This window comes from Delphinus delphis, chromosome 6 (genome assembly GCF_949987515.2).
Source record: "Delphinus delphis chromosome 6, mDelDel1.2, whole genome shotgun sequence".
Classification (NCBI taxonomy): Eukaryota; Metazoa; Chordata; class Mammalia; order Artiodactyla; family Delphinidae; genus Delphinus; species Delphinus delphis.
This window is the reverse complement of record NC_082688.1, coordinates 106,790,270-106,810,242: the sequence shown is the minus strand read 5'-3', so window position 1 is coordinate 106,810,242 and position 19,973 is coordinate 106,790,270. Positions and strand designations below refer to the sequence as shown.

Sequence of the window (19,973 nt, the reverse complement as noted above, 5' to 3'; positions counted from 1 at the left end):
TCATGTTCAAGGTTTCATTTCATGACCATTTGTTCATTCACATGTATTTTTATTTTTAGCTCTAAGCGAAAGACATGAGGCCTAAGACTGAAATGAGGTTGTTTTGAGGCCATCTGATTTCTGGCTAGAAGGTGTGCGATCGCCTCGTCCTGAAACCACTGCAGACAGAATGGTAATGGCAAAGCCTGAGACAAAGAGAGGCCTTCATGTTTTTCCATGTCTCCTCTCCTACCCCAATTCCTTTCTTTTTAAGCTTAAAATTTTAAGTTGTGAACAAAAGGTATTAAACAACATGCTGCCATTCTAACTAAACTGGTTCAAGTGTTTAATAACAAAAGGATTAATTATATAAAACTACATATTAATTAAACCTTTAAGAGTTGTTTAAACATAACTTTAAAAAAAATGAGCTCTTGTGAGGTACTTAAGTAACAACAAAATATTTATTATACGAAAGCACCTGAGCCCATTAGGTATTTGCAGATTGAAATAATGTTTTTCCTTTGCAAACCAATACAGCTTGCTCTTAACAGGGACTACGGGCTTCATAAGGTTTTCAGAGTAGGAAGTAAGGATTCTTGCCACAGCTTTGCTTTTCTGTCATAAAGAATTTTGATGTTTTATGTATGTGTGTGGTTTTTACTTTTTAAAAGGTAAAGTGCCCATTAAGAATGTTAGTTGTATCAGTTAAACTCTGCTCTAATTATTACATGTATCTTAGTTCAAAATATATTTTATAGTTGAAGATAACAGCACTCTATTGTAGTAAAACATTTTTCAGGGAGTGTAGTGGCTCTCTTTATTAAGTTTATTCCAACGGACCATGTCCTGTTAAATGTGTTGATATAGCCTTGCTGATAAGGCAGTCACTATCCCTCCACCCCCCCAGAATAGAATTTCAGTAGATTCTTTGCTCAAGTTCGAATTTTATACTAAGCCACTTTTTCTGAAGAAGTGGCTCTTCATATTATTTCATTTCCTGTACTACACGTAACAGCATTAATAGCAAAAATAATATTATAAATGTACTTATATTTAGTCTAAATTATGCATCAGTTTGTTTAATTGTGATGAGGTGCTGAGAAAATGAAATTGTCATCCTATTCCAGAGAGTAACGCAGAGGGCAAATTCTAAGGAACTGACAACAATAAGAATTATTATTATTTTTTTAAGTCATGCTTATTTTCATGTTCTCTTCTAGAGGCTCAGTTGTAATATAGTTCTAAACATCACCTCATTTCCTTACAAACAGTGTTTTCTTAAAAACAGTATTACAAATAGTATTTTACTGACAGTATTTTCTCAGATGTTGAGAGTGACTTAAAATTTATAAAATATATTCTTCGTATTCATGTATGTGACTTTCTATGATAATAGACTTATTCACATGTTACGTAAATCCAGGCACTGTTTTGGTTGACTGGAGTGCAATGACTATATATCTGTGACCTCAATTTATACTTAGATAATTCAGCCTAGCCTTGTTCTAAAGAAAAGCAATGTACAATAGGTTGTTTCCTTGTTTTATCTTATCTCTTAATTTGTTGTTTTACTCTTCTTTTGGAAATGTGAACTCTGAACTCCTGATTTTCTATGGAAAAATTAAATAGGCTGGTCTAAATAGCATGGTTTTTAAGCCTGTAGTTAGAAGAATTGTTCATATAGTTCATTTTTGTGTATTAATGTTTTAATGAGAATTACTGATTATTTTTATTTTTAGAAATTCTCATTTCTTGTATTTTCCCAAACAAAATTGTTTTTCTTTTTCAAATAAAGCCTATCTAGATTGACCCTTTTTGAGCTTACAAGAACTTTGAAGGTCATCTTTCTTATTTCATGTGCTAAAAGTTAATGAAATAGAAGCACAAAGACTTTCACCACTACTAACTGGCTAAAACATAGTTTCTAAAGGTATGAGTTACATAAGAATGAAATCAGTAATTTCATTTATGCATCTGAATGTCTGTTACCTTAATGGTAGCTTTTCAAAGAAAATAAAGACAAATCTAATACCACTTTAAAGCCTGAAGCTGTACATATGAAGATATTTTGACCCAGTAAATATTTAAATAGGTAATGTGTATGAGTATAGTTTAATATTTATTTTGTTATAAGTAAACTGCCTTGTTATTAAGGAAAACTTTAATATTAGACTTACAAGCATATAACTGTAAATGAGAAAAAAATTAACTTTAAAATGTTTTGAAAATTATAAAAGTAAATATTGACCTTTTCTAAGAAAGTCTTTTCCTTTTGACATTGTTTAATTTTTTTTCCTTTTTGTTTTTTAGGTTTGCAATTTTTTTTGGTGATGGCATGTTCAGAATCTTGGATCCCTAAGTTGAATATGTTGGAAATATTTAGGAACTCTGGAAATTGTTGTTTTTGTATATATAATGACTTTCTAGGTGAACCAATAGATTTAATAAAAAGTATATAAAAGAATAGGCATTATAATTTTGTATTTCTAAGTTAGCATGCATGTCTCAAATTCTCAGCTATCATTTATTAGTGTCATACTCTGGAGACAATTATCTTTTGAAGATTTGGGGGCTCTCATTGACCTCATATTTTTCCAGGCAGTTTATGTAATCCTCCCGTGCCAATTTGGTCAGCTTCTTTGCCTGCCTACCTTGTAGTGTAGCTTACGTAGATCAGAGGTAATTTTTGATCAGGAGGAGAGAAGATAAAATAATCATCAGGTGAGTGCTCGCTTCGGCAGCACATATACTAAGATTCGAACGATACAGAGAAGATTAGCATGGCCCCTGTGCAAGGATGACAGGCAAATTTGTGAAGCGTTCCATATTTTTTTATTAATTAAAAAAAATCATCAGGTGACAGTCCTAAAGGTAGTAATTACAAAACTTCAACCTGGAAATGGCCTCAACATGGTCTATATCAGAATATGCAAATTCTATCCGATATATCCAATACATTTGTGGCAAAATGCTGCCAGTTTTCAAGTTAGATATTATTATGTGGGACGGAAGTGCCAATGAGGAGGGAAAGGAGCTGCTCAGTTTCACCTCCTCCTCTCCCCCTGTTGTTGAGTGAATAAATTTGGAGAGGAAAATGCCAAGAGGCAGACTGTGTGAATGAAAAGGAGAAGGAACAAAACCTGACTTTCCAAGAAGGGCTGTTTCCCTTAAAAAATAGAAAGTTGCCTATATTCTATGTACACTGTTCTAAAACTATAGGCTACTTTCATGTAGACCCAGAATGTGAACTAGGTCATTCTTGACCCTAGAAATGGGTGGAGATGTATTTGATAGGAGAATCAGTGCTTGGGTGACTGGAGTTCCATTATTGGTGGTTATCTTCTCTGGCCTGTTCCTGCTGGGATTAGGAACTTGAGGAACATTCTGGGTGGGTAGTTATTTTGATGGTCAAATATGATTGCCTCCCTATCGTTTTGACCAAAACTGGAGAAAGATTGATTTTTTTTTTAAAGACCGTATTCAGAGCAACTTGAAAAAGGATTAAAGGGAAAGGATAAGTAGAATTCAGGGAACTACAGAGGTTGAGTGGTAGCTCAGTAGGATGTTAATTATTTGTTTATTGCAAGTTTTATTATTGGTAGATTATCCAGTAATACAGAAATTGGTGTAGAACAGAAGTTTTCATAACATTTCTATTAGAAGGCATTTAGAAGCTAAATAAACTACACTGTAACCGCACCCTCCCCCTCCTCCCTTGCTTTGCTTGGTTGAAGAGGAATTGGCTGATATATATTTAATGGCACAATGAAAACATCAGATAGATTTTTTAAAAAATCAAGTTATATTTTAATCTAAATGTGTTGCCTATTTAGCTGCTTTCCCATTACAACTGGTTTTAAAAAACTCTCTTTCTGTGGGGCTTCCCTGGTGGCGCAGTGGTTGAGAGTCCGCCTGCCGATGCAGGGGACACGGGTTTGTGCCCCGGTCCGGGAAGATCCCACACGCCGCGGAGCGGCTGGGCCCGTGAGCCATGGCCGCTGAGCCTGCGCGTCTGGAGCCTGTGCTCCGCAACGGGAGAGGCCATAGCAGTGAGAGGCCCGCGTACCGCAAAAAAAACAAAACAAAACAGAACTCTCTTTCTGTGATACTTTTGTCAATAGAGGCGTTTCCTCTTAGCCAATTCTAGCCACAATATTGACCGGGCCTAGGCATTTGATATACCCTAAAGGAATTAGGCAGGAAAAAACTTGGTCCCTACTGGAATGAATATTTTAAAGATCTTCTTAGATTCTGTGAACACTGTGAGTACATATGAAAGAGACCCAGGAGAGGGGAAAACTTAAGAGCCTAAGAATGAAAATGATGGTGGGGATGGGGGCGGGGTGGTAAGCTCTTATATAACTAACCGAAGGTGCACTAAGGGCAGGGAATTCGTTTCCTGGAGGTTATGAGGTAGCGTGTGAAATCCCTTGGACAGGAGGCATTCCGATTTAATTTGGGTACTTCACACTGGCATGCCGCAGTATTTTAAGGATAGTGGCAGGTGATCTTGGGAAATATCAGTGCATTTACTAACAATGAGTTTGATTTTATTCTGGTATGTTATGAATGGGCATGTAGCTCAAAGATTAGCTTAATTCAAAATAAATATCTTAAATATTAGAGAAAATATTTTAAAAATGGGTCTTTCATCCCTGCTGTATAACTTTAGGAAATAATGCAGAATACTGAACATAGTAGAGAATTGATGGCATGAATATAATCAGAATTTGATGGTTGCTTTCTAGAAACTTCTAAATAAAACCTAAATTTGTTTAAAGTTGTACTACAATAGCATTTCTAGTGTGTATGTCTCATGGGAAGGTCTGTACCTTCTTGGATCACTGCACTTCACGGCCTTGCACATCGCTGTGAGGATTCAGAAATTGACTCAGTTACCCAGGGATCATTAGATCTTTGGGTACAGTCAGTACATAGGGGCACATAGAGAAAGTGAGCCTCGAACGATGGCCATTTGTATTTTGGAAGTTTTAAACCCCATTTTGAAAACCGGCAGAAAGCTATGGATCGTTTCCCCAACAAAACTTCCATTTCTGAGGGTGGAGGGATGGCCCTTGGTTGTCATTCAGGAAGCCCTGATCTAAAAGACCATCTTCATTTTACTTCTGACCTTGCTCCAGCTTTGTTGTCACTCTCCGTCTGTAGTTCTCTGTCACCTTTGAATGGAGCGCCAGATCCTGAAGGATGCTTACTGCCTTACCCACTGAACTGAAGCCACAGTCCAGAGCTTTGTGATGTCATGGAGCAAAAACTCTGCAAAGGGCTGCCCCAAAGGTGCAAATGGTAAGAATAGGGCCTGAGGCATGGGACAGCCCTCCTAGGTAGTACCTACCTCCTGCTGGTTTAGGGGCATTTATTTCATAGTCAGTTGAATATTAATGTTTTGTTTTTAAAAATGAGCATATTTCTCCTAAAATTTTTAATCATTATAAAGGTATTCTACCTAAATGTAACTTTTTTTCTCATGTTTTAAGATACCACATTCATGGTGTGAAATGTGTACTTCAAATTAACATAATGACTGGAAATTTGGGATTCTGTTATTTTGTGACTCTGAAATTTGTAGCATATTTTCAGGAAAATTGTTGAGATTCCTAGATATTTTGTTCTTTATTCCTTTCAAGTTTCCTGCGTGTATGATTATTTCTGAATTTTATTAATCTATTTGTAACTTTAGAGAAAACTGCCTTCAGTTCATATTTTGACACAGAGGGATGCTTTGATTTATCTTATTAGAAACGTGTTTTGACAAAAAATTCCATTTGAGTGGCTCTAATCTCCATTTCGGAATCTCAGATCAACTGCTTGTTACGGCATTCATTGGGACTTTTCTGCCAAATACAGCTTCACTGAGAAGGTCATCCTTGAAAAATCAAGAAATCTGAAGGAAGTAATTTTGGGACCGAGTAGAAGGATGGAAGATCATCATCAGATTACAGCACAGCACACTCTGGAAACATCTTAGACTTCACCGCTTTTGTACGTGAAACATAATTTGAATGTCTTTTATGAATTGGACCTGTAGACAGATAACATATATCTTGAATGTAAGAAAAACACAACTCTAGCCTCTAAAACACTGCCGTCAGTACAGTCGACTCTTGATCATTCACACTGGTGGAGGGAGCCTGGGTCCTTCAGCTTAACTAAAGTTAGACGTCATGTGTTCCGATTCAAAGGTGTTTCTGTGTTCCTTTTGGAATATAGTGTTTGGACTTTTACAACATGTGCCTCCCAATTTCACCTGCCCTGAGAGAGGAGCCTGAGTTCATCTGTGCCCAGATGCTTGTTCTCTGTCCTTTTTTTTCTGTACTGTTGACCTAAATGTGGGGAAAACGTTGAGCATATAGGATTCCAAAATTGATCAGAATCTGTTAAATCTATCCCACTTCTCCTTCCCAGGTAACTTTATTCCATTTCCTTTTCAGCTCTTCTAAATGTTGCCCAACTTTAGCCCCTTTGTCTTAGGTCAGGATAGAATTATAACAGCACTGTCCAGGCTTCTTCCCTCTTGTCCTGTTTCGTTCTGCCTGTGATGGGAGGTTTCCGTTGCTTTCCTCTGAAGGAGTCTACTTGTGTCCTTGCATTTCCATCTCCCTCCCTGCCTGCGGGGAAATAGAATAGATCCAGACTTAGCAATCTTGGCTCTCTAAGATTTGCCTATAAAAGTTCATAGTATTGTATTTAAAATAGAGCTTTTTTAGCTGTGGTGTTGACAGGTGTCTCCATTGGCCGTCTGCTCTGTTCTGATGCTCAGCTGGGTGTGACTGTCCACTCTTTCCCTCACCACCCAGGCCTCTTGAGGCCAGGAGTGAACCCTCACCCTGCCTCAGGCACAGGATGAGCCAGAACTGACTTCTCTGTGAGCTTGCCTAGGTCCTAGAGTCATGAGTTAATGAGATAGTTGGAGAGATCCATATGTTTTCCCCCAGATGCTAGTAAAACAAATCATGTGCAGAGAAAATGATCACATCAATAAGATTTTGAAAGCAAGATTTGTCCAAAAATATGCCAGATTTGAGGTTAACCCACATGAACCCACATTGACCATCCAGGTATGTCTTACTTTAAAAAATACACAAAGTAACATAACCCTTAGAAAATATTACCAAATTATCCTGACATTTTCAAAATGTGATAGTACTCTAAACGTTTTTTTCTTACAAGTAGCTTTCAGAAACACGTGCAAATGTGTTTTGTGTAAAGGAGTATATACTGTATATAATATTCTGACTCTTGCTGTAATAAAATTAAACTTAAACAGTCTCATTATTTAAAGCCTAAGAGTTTGAAATTATTTTTTTGAGTAAACTTTTACAGCATACAATACTATGTTTACTTCTCATGGAATGTACAAATATCCTTAGAAGCTGCTCTTGTGTGTTTGTTTTCCGCACATTCCACATAAAATAAAAATATTGTAAACAGGGTCCATGTCTCCAGTAAGAGTTTCCAAACTTTTGGCTGTAATTACCAAATGCTTGGGATTGGGCTGGCTGGAAATGCATATCAAGTATTTCTGTGTATGCAGCAAACTTTGTCCAAATAAAGTAGCTTTGTACTCTGAAGGAGCTTTTAGTAATGATACTTTTGTTAAATAAAATATGTGAGTTAAAGGAAAGGAAATGAACAAAAAGATCTGTAAATGTGATGGTCTAAATAGGAGGTTTGTGACCGTTTTCTGTCCAAGTTAACAGCAGTAGTAAGTCAGTAGGAATGGGGTGGAGGTGGGATTTGTAGTTTGAAGGGAAAAGAAAGATCCCCATCTGGAATTAGCAGTGGTGTGGGTCAGTGTGTGTAAGCTGTGACCCGTGGACCCTGAATGCAAGGTCAGGCTTGGTACTAGAAGTCTATCCTCACAGTTCCTGAATGAGCAGCAGAGGAAGGGTGTTGATCTGAGGCAAAATAGGAAAAAAAAAGCAAAGACAGTGTAAGGACTTCAAAATATTTTTTCAGTTAAAAAAAAAAAAAGAAATGTCCTTTAAACTTTCATGTCCTCCTGTCTACTGTATGCCCTTATTTGGTAGAAATGAAAAGCTTGCCATCCCAAGTTAGTTCTCTAAAGATATTTAAAAATTTTTGTATTGGCCTGTGAAATCGGAAGGCTGGGAGCTGCTACTTCTTGGAATGTTAATTCCAATATTCTGTGCAATATTAGCATATTAAGGTCCCAGTTGTTTATCCCACAACCCATAACTCATAGGACACTGATTAGGGTGCCAGAGAACAGTTTGGGAAGGTGTAGATAATTACTTCAGCACTGCTGTGTCATGGGAGTCATTGTCATAACCTTATTATGGGTAGCAGTTAAAAGGATAGCTGGTATCCTGTTTCAACCAGTGGTTGTCTGGAAATCTGTCAGACAAATTGCCGGTAGTTTTGTGTGAAAATGAACTGATAATGCAAAGATCTGCTACAATACAAACTTTGAGGAAACCATTTTTACTACTTTGCAGGTGACTTTTCAACCTGTGAAATAAATAGTCATCAACATGCAGGAAATTCTACACTAATATGACCAGGAACTATGCAGTGGTTATAACATTTTTATTTCCGCTTATCTCTAATACTAAAGTTCAAGATTGAATAGTCTTGTGTGACCAGACTACTTTTATTAGTTTTAAAAGAACCGGAGAAAAGAATCCCGAAGAAGGAGAAACTAAGGATGACTCCGAGATGTGTTTGGGCCGTAGGGTGATCACCTTCATTTTCCCCCACCAGAAGGGCATTTTTCAGAAAAGTATAAGCCACACAATACCAATTTTTATGTCTCGTCTACTTATGCGCTAGCCACCCGTGTAAGTGACATATATATATATAAAAGGTGTCGAGTGAGTTTCCAAGAAAGATACTGAGATTTCTTCCTTTGGCAGCTTTAAGATGAAGGTCGGTATCCTTCCTGAACAGGTGCTTGTAGGCAAGTTCGGAGGAAGTCAGTGATCTCTAGTCATGATTTACAATACTCCAAAGTACCTCCCTTTATCTCCAGGGATGTTGCAAAATTCTCACTGAATTGCTCATTAGGGAAAGCTTGTCATATTCTACATTAAGTGTTTTCCTTAGAGACTTTTTCTTAGGAGACCCAACTTTGAGTTATTAAACCCAGGGCTATGATGAGTGAGGCAGACACCTGCTTTCTGTATTCACTGGAACTTGAAAGCAAGAATGAAATTACTAAATAAGATGAAATTGGTTTGAGAGAGATTTTGGACTTCATTTGCTATGTGCTGTACGTCCGTTCCCAAGGGTGGAAAACAATCAGCAAGAGTTTTAAATTTCTCACTACTGGAAGGCACTACTTTCCCATTAAAATTTTGGCTTAAATATTTTGAGCATTCTTAATTTTGTAGCAGAAAAAGAATAATTGATTGAAACCGTTTCACCTCAAATACGACCCAAAATTTTGGTAGATCTGCAGTTTTGTATTCTGAAGAGAAAGCACTCGTCTCTTATTATGGGCCTTTGATAACACAGGTGTAAGTCCGGGATTTAGTTTTTTTCTCTCATCAATATCTCAGTCTTGCTCCAAACCAAGTAACAGTTTTAGTCAAATAATACCGCAGGAACTTTCCCTTAGGAATTAAGACTTTCTTTAGCTCTTGAGTTGCTCTCAGAGGCTTCTCCAGGCCCCATTTTGACCTTAGAAAACCACATCACAGAATGAGTTATGCAATTTTCAAAGCCCCATTTGCAGAATCTGCTAGCAAATGTTAAAATATTCACATCATTTTAGGCTAGTTTTCCCACTTTAAAAAGGGAGGGATTATTCTGTCTAAGTACCAGGCTAAAGACAGGTGAATGGGTGGTTCATGGATCTCGTTTGGGACCTCCCCTGGTTCTTGTTGGCCCTGATTCAGCAGGACTCCCCCTGGTGTCGGGGCTGAAGGCCATGGCTGGATTTTAGGAGGTCTGAGGCAGGTGTTGGAGCGTGGCTTTTCACATCTACCACCATAAGCAGTTCTTGCTTGCTTGTTTTATAACATCCTTCCAGGAAGTCATTGTAGCAAATTGTTGTTTCTCCCTGCCCCTAGATTATTTAGATTAATGTGGTTAAATTGAGATTAACAAGTAGAGTTAATTCAGTGGTTGCCATTTCCTCCAAAAAATTGCTGTCAGCTGCTGATCTAGAATTCCATCTTCCATGTCCTAAATTCTGATCAAAAAAATATCAATTTGGTCTGAGTACCATGTAAAACCTTGTAATAGCCCTTTCTCTTGTCTTTCCATTCTTGGTCTCCTGCCCCACAGATCTTTCTGGCTCACTACCAACTTTTTGTAGTGAAGTTGATGAGTACCTTAAGGATTTGAAATTTGGAGCAAGAATCAGAGGTGATAGAAGGGAAGTGGCACAGGGATGGGTAGAAGTTCTTATTAAAGTGCAGCAAATACTGGATTAGGATACAGTTATCACTGGTTTATCAGGATGTTTTTATGGCCAAACAGCACAGAGCTGAGTACTGCACATTAACTCTTGCCTCTTCCAGTTCTGTTTTTGTCCTCATCTTCCTCCTGCTGATGGAGACTTGAATCCTCACAAATGAAATGTCTGAGCATTGGATTACCCTGGTGCCCAGCCGGGCATCAAGTGGGCAGAGTTTCTGCATCCTTAGACGGCCGAGTGAATGAAAAGGCCACGTTTCTCAACAATTGGAAGTTGTCGCTTGCCAGTCTTGTTTCCTGTTTCTCCCCACCTTTTTCAGTATGAGAGTCTCCAGCAAAATCATTTCCTCTAAAAGCTATTCCGTAGGGGTCTTGAGAAGCGCAGTACAGTTGGACATGGCACCTAAGTAAGTTATTCATTCCTCCAACATACTGGACGCTTACTGTGCTCTGGACTCTTGGGAAACAGAACACACAAAGCATGGAGTTTACATTCTGGCAGAAGTAAACAGACACAAGTAAATTTTCACACTGTGGAATAAATAGAAAAGAGAGAATGTGCTCAGGACCCTGGTGAGGGATGGAGGGGTAGGTGTTAGTTTTCAAACAGGGAGATCAGAGGAGACCTCCCTGGAAAGTGTGATTTAGGAAAGACGATGTTTGTAGTAATTGGAGCTGAGCAACAGGTTTATCTTAAGGAAGAGAGAAAATATTGAAACATTTCCAACAATGGTGTATGGCTTTTCTTGCCACTTCTTGATCTATGCTAGAGGCTTGCACCGCGTCTAAGACCAGCTGTGCACATTCCTCCTTGTTTCTGCCACTGTCGTTCCTTCTGCCCAAAATCTCCCAGGATCCAGCCCAGATGGCATCTACATGACGTTATTTGTGGAGATAGGCAAGGTCATAACAAGCTGGACTGCATGGCAGAATCTGACACTGAGAGTCCTGAGGGCCCACTAACAAAGGATGGGCTTTTAAGGGGGCCTCAGGGGCCACATACTTCGCAAGGGGGTTAGAAGGACAGGCCAGGCTGAGCAAGGTCAAACTCAAGGGTGGTGAAAATGAGACAGATCATGGAGGACCCCAAATGCCACGGAGGGAGTAGGGGTTAAGTTCTACAGGCAGCAGGGGACCACTGCTGTCCTCTGGGGCTTCTCCCATGTGGGAGTTTCCACTGAGTATAGCAAAGATTCATTGGCTTTTGGGGGTTCGCAGTTTATAATCTCTGGCAAGTGAGGAATGGAGAAGAAGGTGGTTAGTAGTAATTTCCTCTCTTCCATCTCTCAGTACCTGTGTTTCCAAAAGCATATAACTTTTTTTTCTCATAAAAAGCATATGATTTGTAAAAATTTCAGCTGGCATAGAAAAATAAAAAGCAGAGTTCACCATTTCACTGCTATTAATATCCTGATCACCGTCAGTTTAGACTTCTTTCTTCTCAGGAGTATACAGTATTTGCTAACAACATCCTTTGTAATGGGTGCTCCATGCAGATATAACCAACACTATTGCTGTAAGTTTAGTGGTTTACGATTCTCGTTTTTCAGGTTCTTTCCAGTTTTCACCCTTATAAACTCAGTTTCAATAAATAACCTTCTGTATAGTATCTGCACTAACCCAATCATCTCCTTGGTGTAAATGATGGACAATTCCAAAAACGGGGATGCTTATAACTGAGATACAAGATATTAGGATTTTGCGCTGTAAGACGTTACCTGGGAGCAGAGTGTGTGGGCGGGGGGGGGGGGGGGGGGCGGGTGCGTGCGTGCGAGTGCGTGTGCGTGCGTGTGCGTGCGTGGGTGCGTGCCTTGCGTATGCGTGCGGGCATGTGCGCATGCCTGCCCTTTCCTGTGCCCTTCAGCGACGGCTTACGTCTTCAGACCTGCGTGGCGACAGCAGCAGGTGGGTTGAGGGCTGTGGCCTCTGCGTTGGGCGCGGAGGGAACCGCGTCTCGTGTCACCTCGCGGTGGGAGCACCTGTGGCTCACGACGCGCGTCTGCAGCCGCTTCCAGAGCCCTGACTCGCAGGCGGCGGCCCGCAGAAGCCTTGGGTATGTAAGTGCTTAGCCCGTATCGTAGCCAGACCCGGGACTTTCTAGCTTCTTCCCATGAAGCTCCTTTGATTCCACGGTTTACCGTTCTCATTAGGCGGATGAAAGAGACAACACATTCTCCTAGGAAGTTGAACATTCTACCACGAAACCCCGATCTGTTTCTCAGTGTAGAAGTTTTTAGGAGGGTTAAGTTTGTTACTTTAGTTCTTTCAGGGAAATGTCCTCTGGAGGTGGTCAAATTGGATTACTCAGAGGGTTTTATATCTATGCCATCCTCCCCAGCCACTTCTCATCCTCAAGGTTTTTAGATGGTTCCTAGATTGAGCCATTGTGCACTAGACACAATGAGCAGAACTCAAGGAGTCCAGGACTCAGAGCCCTGTTACATGGAAGGTTTGGCTTAGGTTGAAGTCATAAGGTCTATTCCCTCTTCTTAAAAATGGGTGCTACTGGGACTTCCCTGGTGGTGCAGTGGTTAAGAATCAGCCAGCCAACGCAGGGGACATGGGTTAGAGCCCTGGTCCGGGAAGATCCCACAGGCCGTGGAGCAACTAAGGCCGTGTGCCACAACTACAGAGCCTGCGCTCTAGAGCCCGTGCTCTGCAACAAGAGAAGCCACCGCAATGAGAAGTCTGTGCGCTGCAACAAATACCCAACGCAGCCAAAAATAAATAAATTTACCCAAAAAAATGGGAGCTACTTAAAAACCATAGCTATGTCACCGGTTCTGCTCATCAGCCAGCCCCGTTGGTGATTACCACTCCTTTCCATCTCAGGGCCTTTGCCCTCGCTGTTCCCTTTGCCTGGTAACGTGCCCCCAGGGGCTCACAGGGCTCCCCGCCTTGCTTCCGTTAGTTCTCTGTAAATTGTCTCCTCATCAGATGTGCGAAGCAGCGTCTCTGGTATTAGCTCCCTTATTTCCTCCTAGCAGCTATCGCAACCTGGCATGAAAGACTTGTCTCCTCCACTAAGCCATAAGCTCAGAGAGGGCAAGGTCTTTGTTTTGTTCCTGGATCTTTCCTCAAAGCTAGAACGACACCTGACATATGTTAGAAACTCAGCAAATACATAATATTTGAAGGAGTGAATGAATGAATCCCGCACTGCTCCCGCTTTGGGAGTTGTGAAGAAACTTGGAGCTTTTAAAGGCTCTGGAAGAACGCAAAAGACATACAAAAAAAGCCCCAACTGCCGTAGAGGAGCCTCGGGGCAGGGTCTTCAGGCCGGGCGGCCTGGCCAGCAGGTCGTTCCTGCTTCCAGCCCCTTCTCTGCCTGAATGTTCCCTTGCAGCTAACAGTCTCCCAGCTGGATGGTGACTGTGCCTTTAGAAAACGTTTTAATGGATGACTACAGTCAACAAATACTTTCTGGGCAGCAGCTATGGTGCCAGGTATCGTGCTGGAGGCCAGGGTTACAAAAGTCATCTGGACAGACTCACTGAGCCTGCAGTTTTTCAGGGTGTGAGTTTGGTTGGACAAGACTGCCCTTCTGCCATCCTCACACTAAGAGAAGAGCTCTGAGGGAGGGGAGCTTTGTTCAGCGGGAGGGGGGCTGTAATGTGGAGCCAGCTGTGCATGAGGAGGTGGTGGCTGCCCGTGTGGTGTGTGGTCCTTGTGCAGGAGAAGGGCACAAGTGGGAGGAAGACAACATGCCCGGCCTCAGGGTTTGCTTTGACCCCCTACCCCCCAAGCCGGAGGCCCAGGGGAGAGGGAGGAAGCTCGCAGCATGCCTGTTTTCTCCTGCGAAATTCTTAAGGCCCACCACTTTCTAGCTTAGACTTCTACAGAGGAAATTCAGGAGCTAATAATGATTTTAAATATTTTTATGGGTGAATGTTCTAGAAAGTTCCTAGACTAGAAAGTATATTTAAAAACGACTTTTGAAACGATGAATTTGTATTTCTCCTCCCACTTAAGACTCAAGGAACAAAGAAGACTGTTCCTCCAACAATACGAATAGACTGAAATTTAAGGGAACAGGATTTCTAAGTGATTTTGCTCACTTGTTCAAGCATAAATAAATAATCAATCCTTCAACTACTCTAAAGGAGGTATCTTGAAGTTTTCTGTAAGGAATCTTTAACTGAAAAGGAACGTAGTACAAACATGCATGACCATGTAATCCAAACTGTAAGTGACTCAGAGATGAGCATGGAGACAGAATTTCTGCCCTCTAGTTAGGAAATCACTGAAATACTGTTTTCCAGTATTTAGACATTAGAACGTTAGAACACATAAAGTTCTAAGGATGAGAAGTACACATGACATTAATAGCATCAGGAAAAACCATAGACAGATAAGAATAGGACCTCATTTTCATCCTGTCCTCTGGGTCCTCTAGATCACATGCCAGCTTTCAGAAATAACACCCAGATCAGTTCTGTGTGTGTGTGTGTGTGTGTTTGTGTGCGCGTGCGTGCGTGCACACACACATGCACACAACTTGGGGACCTAGTTCAATTGCAAATTCGGATTCAGTGTTTCTGGAGTGGGACTTGGGATTCTGCTTTTCTAACAGGCTCGTTGGTGAAGCCAGTACAGTTGGTCCACGGATCACACAGAGTAGCAAGACTCTTGCTTACCAAGAACTTTCACAAGCATTTGTCCATGGAAACTTTGTAACTACCCTGTGAGTTGAGCAGTGCCTGTGTGACCTCCTTTTACACATAATAAGACAGGTTCCAAGAGGTAGAGTGACTAAATTTGTGTTAGAACCCAGGTTTTCTAACTCCTCATGGAACCTCTTAGGCTAGTTCTAATTTAGTTGTTGCATCGTGAATACAGAACAGGGAGGGGGTGTGGAACTAAAATACCATTTTTGGAAACCCAGTAGAGAAAATAACGTGGAATTTTATTACGACGGTGGTGTCTCCTGAGGTCTCCTGAGCGGCGCTGATGGACTAGGGGGGTATCAAGGTCATGTGTGAGTTCTTAGACTTGACATTTGTAGGCAACAAGGAGACACAGCAGATGGTGAGCGCCCTGGTGGTGACAAACTTAACTGTCTTTGGGAAAATCGGATTTACCTTGACTAGAGGCTACCTTCCACATTCCAGATGGAAGTAGAGCTCTAGGGCTCAGTGGCGTTGATTCAAGGAGCACTGTACTTGTCACATGGGGCAAAGGATGTGCAAATCCTGTGCAAATGGTCTCAGTCTCACTCAAGATTTGCTGACAGGAAACACAGTGTCTTTATCTCAGCTAGATTTTAATTGGTCTTAAGATAACTTCCAGTGAGGTCTTGATGATGCTTGTTCTTCATATGGATTATGCTGAGAAATCACTAAATATTGTCAAACAGGGAAAGATACCTGCGTGGAAACCCACTGTGGCCTCTGTGAGCCTCGGGTCTTGGGCCCCAGTTGGCAAGAGGAAGCCGACTGTCCCTGGGTCCATGAGATTGGAGGCCATTGACTCTCATACGGCCTTTTACTTTCACGATGACTATTTTCTAGGGAAAGGCTGCTTTATTATTGATGTTGGTCTGTCTTCCTTCCTTTTCCAAACTCTCAGGCATTTGCCACTGAGCAATCGAGCGGTAGCATAGAAAGATTTGATTCGTTTGGCATCTGTTCAGCTCGAAAACACGAGTGCCTTGATTTTGCAGTGTTCTGATGGTGTCTTGTTATAAACATAATACACGTTCACTGCAGAAGTTTTGGAGATTAAAGGAAAGTACAAAGAAAATAAACACTATACGCCTACCACCCAGTGATAACTATTGTTACCATTTTGGTATCATTCAAGAACATGTTTTAACAAATCGACACCATTAAAGTTTTTTTTTTTTTTTTTACTATTAAGTTTTGTAACCTATTATTTCGCATAAGAATATTAGAATGATTGTTTTCCCAAATTTTGAAATATTATTTAAGAGTGTTCTTTTTTGGACTAGTTGGTATTCCATCACACAGATGTACCCAGTCATCCCTTATTGATGAACATTTAGTTTGTTTCCTGTTGTTTAATATGTTATGCTGCAAGGGAGATCCTTGTACCAAATCTTTGTACACACCTCTGGTTCTTCCCTTAGGATAAATACTGAGAATCGGAATTACCAACTCTAAAGATATATTTAAAATATTTGTTAGATGATTGATGCCTCTTGATAAATATTAACAGAGCATGCCCCAGAACAGTTGTCCAATGTACACCTTTAACTAACATGCACCCTGGCTATTTTGGGGCATTGTTTTTAAACTTTACCTCTTTGACCGTTGAAAAAGGTATCCTTTTGTTTTACTTTGCATATATTTGATTTTCACTAAGACTGTATTTCCTACATGTTTTTCCTTTTGTGAAATGCCTCTTAGGTCGTTGGCTCATTTTTCTCTAGGAGTTGTGTTGTTGTTGTTGTTGTTGTTCTAATGATCCCTGAAAGCTCTGTATATTAACATATTAACCTTTGTCACTTGTACGCATATTTTCCCTCATTTGTTATTTAAATTTGTTTATAGTATTTTTCACATTTAGAAAAATTTACACTTTTACTTAGTCAAATTTTTCAATCTTTTATTTATTTATTTTTACTTTATTTATTTATTTATTCTGTGGTACGTGGGCCTCTCACTGTTGTGGCCTCTCCCGTTGCGGAGCACAGGCTCTGGTCGCGCAGGCTCAGTGGCCATGGCTCATGGGCCCAGCCGCTCCGCGGCATGTGGGATCCTCCCGGACCAGGGCACAAACCTGTGTCCCCTGCATCGGCAGGCGGACTCTCAACCACTGCGCCACCAGGGAAGTCCCAATCTTTTATTTTATGCTTTCTTCTGCATTTATACTTTAAAATGTCTTTGCAGTCCTGAAATAAAATGACTGAAGTTAGTTTTAATTGTAGACTTAATTGGAAGACAGTGGAATTAGGAATTGGCAGCAAGCATTTTGAGGAAAATACAACCACTAATTAAATGTGAGCTAGTTTTAACCAAATGTGTACATCAAAATCACCTGTTACGGATTTTAAAAATTTACCAGTGCCTGAATTACACCCCAGAGCCACTGAATCTGAAGCTTAAAAGAAAGTACCTTACACAAGTCCACAGACTTAGGAACAGAGCCAAGTCGCACATGATTCCCACCCCACCCCTTGCTTTGAGCATTAAATTTTACTAGTGTGGTGGGTGTGTTTTGTCTTACCCTTTACAGTCTGTTAATAATGAAGAGCAGAGTGCTTTCATGAAGAAGGGGATTCAGAGCGGAGTGCTGGGGAGCCCCCTACAATGTTATGATGGGTCTCTGGAAGCACCAGTCTCCCAAGTCCACATTTAGTGCACATGCATGTGATTGTGTCCAAGCTCCATGGCTGACCCACACGCTTGCCACTACAGTATGGCAAGTGGACTTTTTTTTTTATTGGAAGAGATAATATATTTACAAATGTAATATATCTGAGGAATACATAGAACGTAATCTATTTGAAGAACATCTAGAATATATTAGAAGATACACTGTATTTACAAATTATGAATGTAATACCTCACATTTATATGTTTCTTTTAACCACGATTCATTATTTTTTGATATATGGTAGTATCTCATTTGAAATGGGGTGTAGACCTTGCAAATTAGTGTTTACAACTTGGGAAAAGAAAGTCAAACCAAAAATGGCCAGTTTTATATCTCTGAACAGATTTGAATTATGCTCATAGATCAGATAGGAGTGAAAGTACACTCCTGTAGCCTGGAGTTGTCTCATTGAAAGGTTTTATAAGGAATTTGCCCACAAATCAACCTATGTTTTTTTAGTGTCCACCCCATAAGTAATATCCTGCATTCTAAGGAGCAGCCAGTCTACCCATGGGAGGTGAGAGGAAGACACAGACCATCCTTGGCTTTGGACCAAGAACTTGGCATCTCAGAGCCTCGGAAATAGTAGTGATGATGGTGATGGTGATGATGACGATGATGATGATGGTGGTGCTGCCCCACAGGGCTGAGAGGAGGACTAGGTGGTGATTTAACTCCAGTGTCTGGCAGCTGGCAACTACCCCACTAAAGTTGGTGCTACCATCCCGCAGTCTGTTCACTGCTCCAGATGATTTGATGAAGGATATCTGGGTGTTAGGGGCAGGAGGCAGAGGGTTCCAAGGAGAGGTCCCTTTGTGTGTTTGAGTTCCCCTGATCAGTTTGAGAGAGAAATTACATATGCCCCAAACAAAAAGAGATAATATAAAGACACTGAAGTATAAAGTGCTAAATTTCATGTTACAGATAATACATTTATTATTTATAAAAAATCAAAAAAGGGAGAGACAGATGTGGCCTGAAGTACACAATTTTTAATATCATTTTCATGTATAAAATGCTTAAACCAGATCTGAATGCATCTTAGGTAATTAGAAGAAGAAGAAGAAAAGATCATGGTGCCTAAAATTTCTATCATAACTAGGAGGTTGAGAGTGTATGAGGGGATTAAGTGCTGGTGGGCGAGATCCAGTCCATGGTAGAGCTCAGGGAGCAAGGGAGGCACTGAACTTCATGCCAGAGTTTTTCCTGCATCACCATCCTTGTGCCATGGTGGAGGCTATGGCTTGAGATAAACGTGCAGCACAGCTGGATGCCATGGGCGTCCCAGGCAGGCAGGCAGCCGGCTGGGTCTTCTGCACTGTGAGTCCCAGCGCCAGCCCCCAAGGTCTTCCTGCCTGTACTGCCTCCCGTGAGATGAGGGGACCGACTGGCTGATTTGTGTGGTCTTTAGGCCCCTTTCAGCTCTGATAGTTCATGATGAAAAACCAATTTATTGATGATTGCGGGCCAGAAGAATTGAAAGAGGTTGAAAGGGATGCTGAGTTCTTTTCTGGCCGAAGTTCCTCCAGAAGTAGAGCAAAGTGAGCTTCTTGATCACCATCCAGGAGGAAGAGTATATCTTTGCACCTCTTTCTGGTTTTCTTGCTCATCTTTGCCGGGCAGGACCATGGCCAGCTCTTGGCAGATTTGTGAACTAAGCAGTTTCTGTCTTTTATGACCCAGGATATATCCCCCATCCCTCATATCCTGGCTTCCAGGGGATACAGATCTTTACCGCCAGGGTCCCCTCCTAGCTACCCAAAACCTAGAGGGGGTCTCAAGGTCAGAGTGTTCCATGTACAAAGTCCACAGTGGTGTTTGTACAATTATTACTCTTCATTTTGCTCAACAGACGCTTACCCAATAGCTATTGTGTGCAAAGCACTGTGCTGGGCTCTTGGGCAGTATTTTTCAAACCCACTAGTGGGCTTTGACCTCAATTTAATTGGCTACAATCAGAATTCTAAAAATAAAAAATAGAATAAAATAGAAAATGTCGAAGTGCCTCACATACTGTAAGGGAGTATTATTTAATAAAACATCTGTTTCAGTTTTACATTCGTAGGGGTGTGTGTGTGTGAGTGTAATGAGTTTCAGTGGAAAATGTATTTCGACTCTGCACTGTAGTGAGAAAAGCTTACGAAACAATGCTCTGGGCTCGCGATCCCTTATCTGCAATTCCACGTTACAAAACACGAAACTGTTTTCTGGTGCAAGTTTTGGTGCAAGTTCATTTGGCAGCAAAACATGAC

The 19,973-nt window shown here is 40.8% G+C and overlaps 1 protein-coding gene, 1 long non-coding RNA gene and 1 other non-coding gene across 3 annotated transcripts in view; all 3 read left to right on the top strand.

Moving 5' to 3' along the window:
* The window catches only part of XKR6 (XK related 6), a 270,536-nt gene that overhangs the window by 76,482 nt on the left and 174,081 nt on the right, over positions 1-19,973 (top strand). The window lies entirely within an intron of this gene.
* Positions 1,780-7,563, top strand: LOC132427593 (uncharacterized). The gene is made up of 3 exons (XR_009519941.1): positions 1,780-1,912; positions 2,293-5,286; positions 5,848-7,563. It is a non-coding gene; the product is annotated as an uncharacterized lncRNA (long non-coding RNA).
* LOC132427792 (U6 spliceosomal RNA) lies at positions 2,708-2,814 on the top strand. Its single transcript, XR_009519998.1, has one exon. It is a non-coding gene; the product is annotated as a U6 spliceosomal RNA (small nuclear RNA).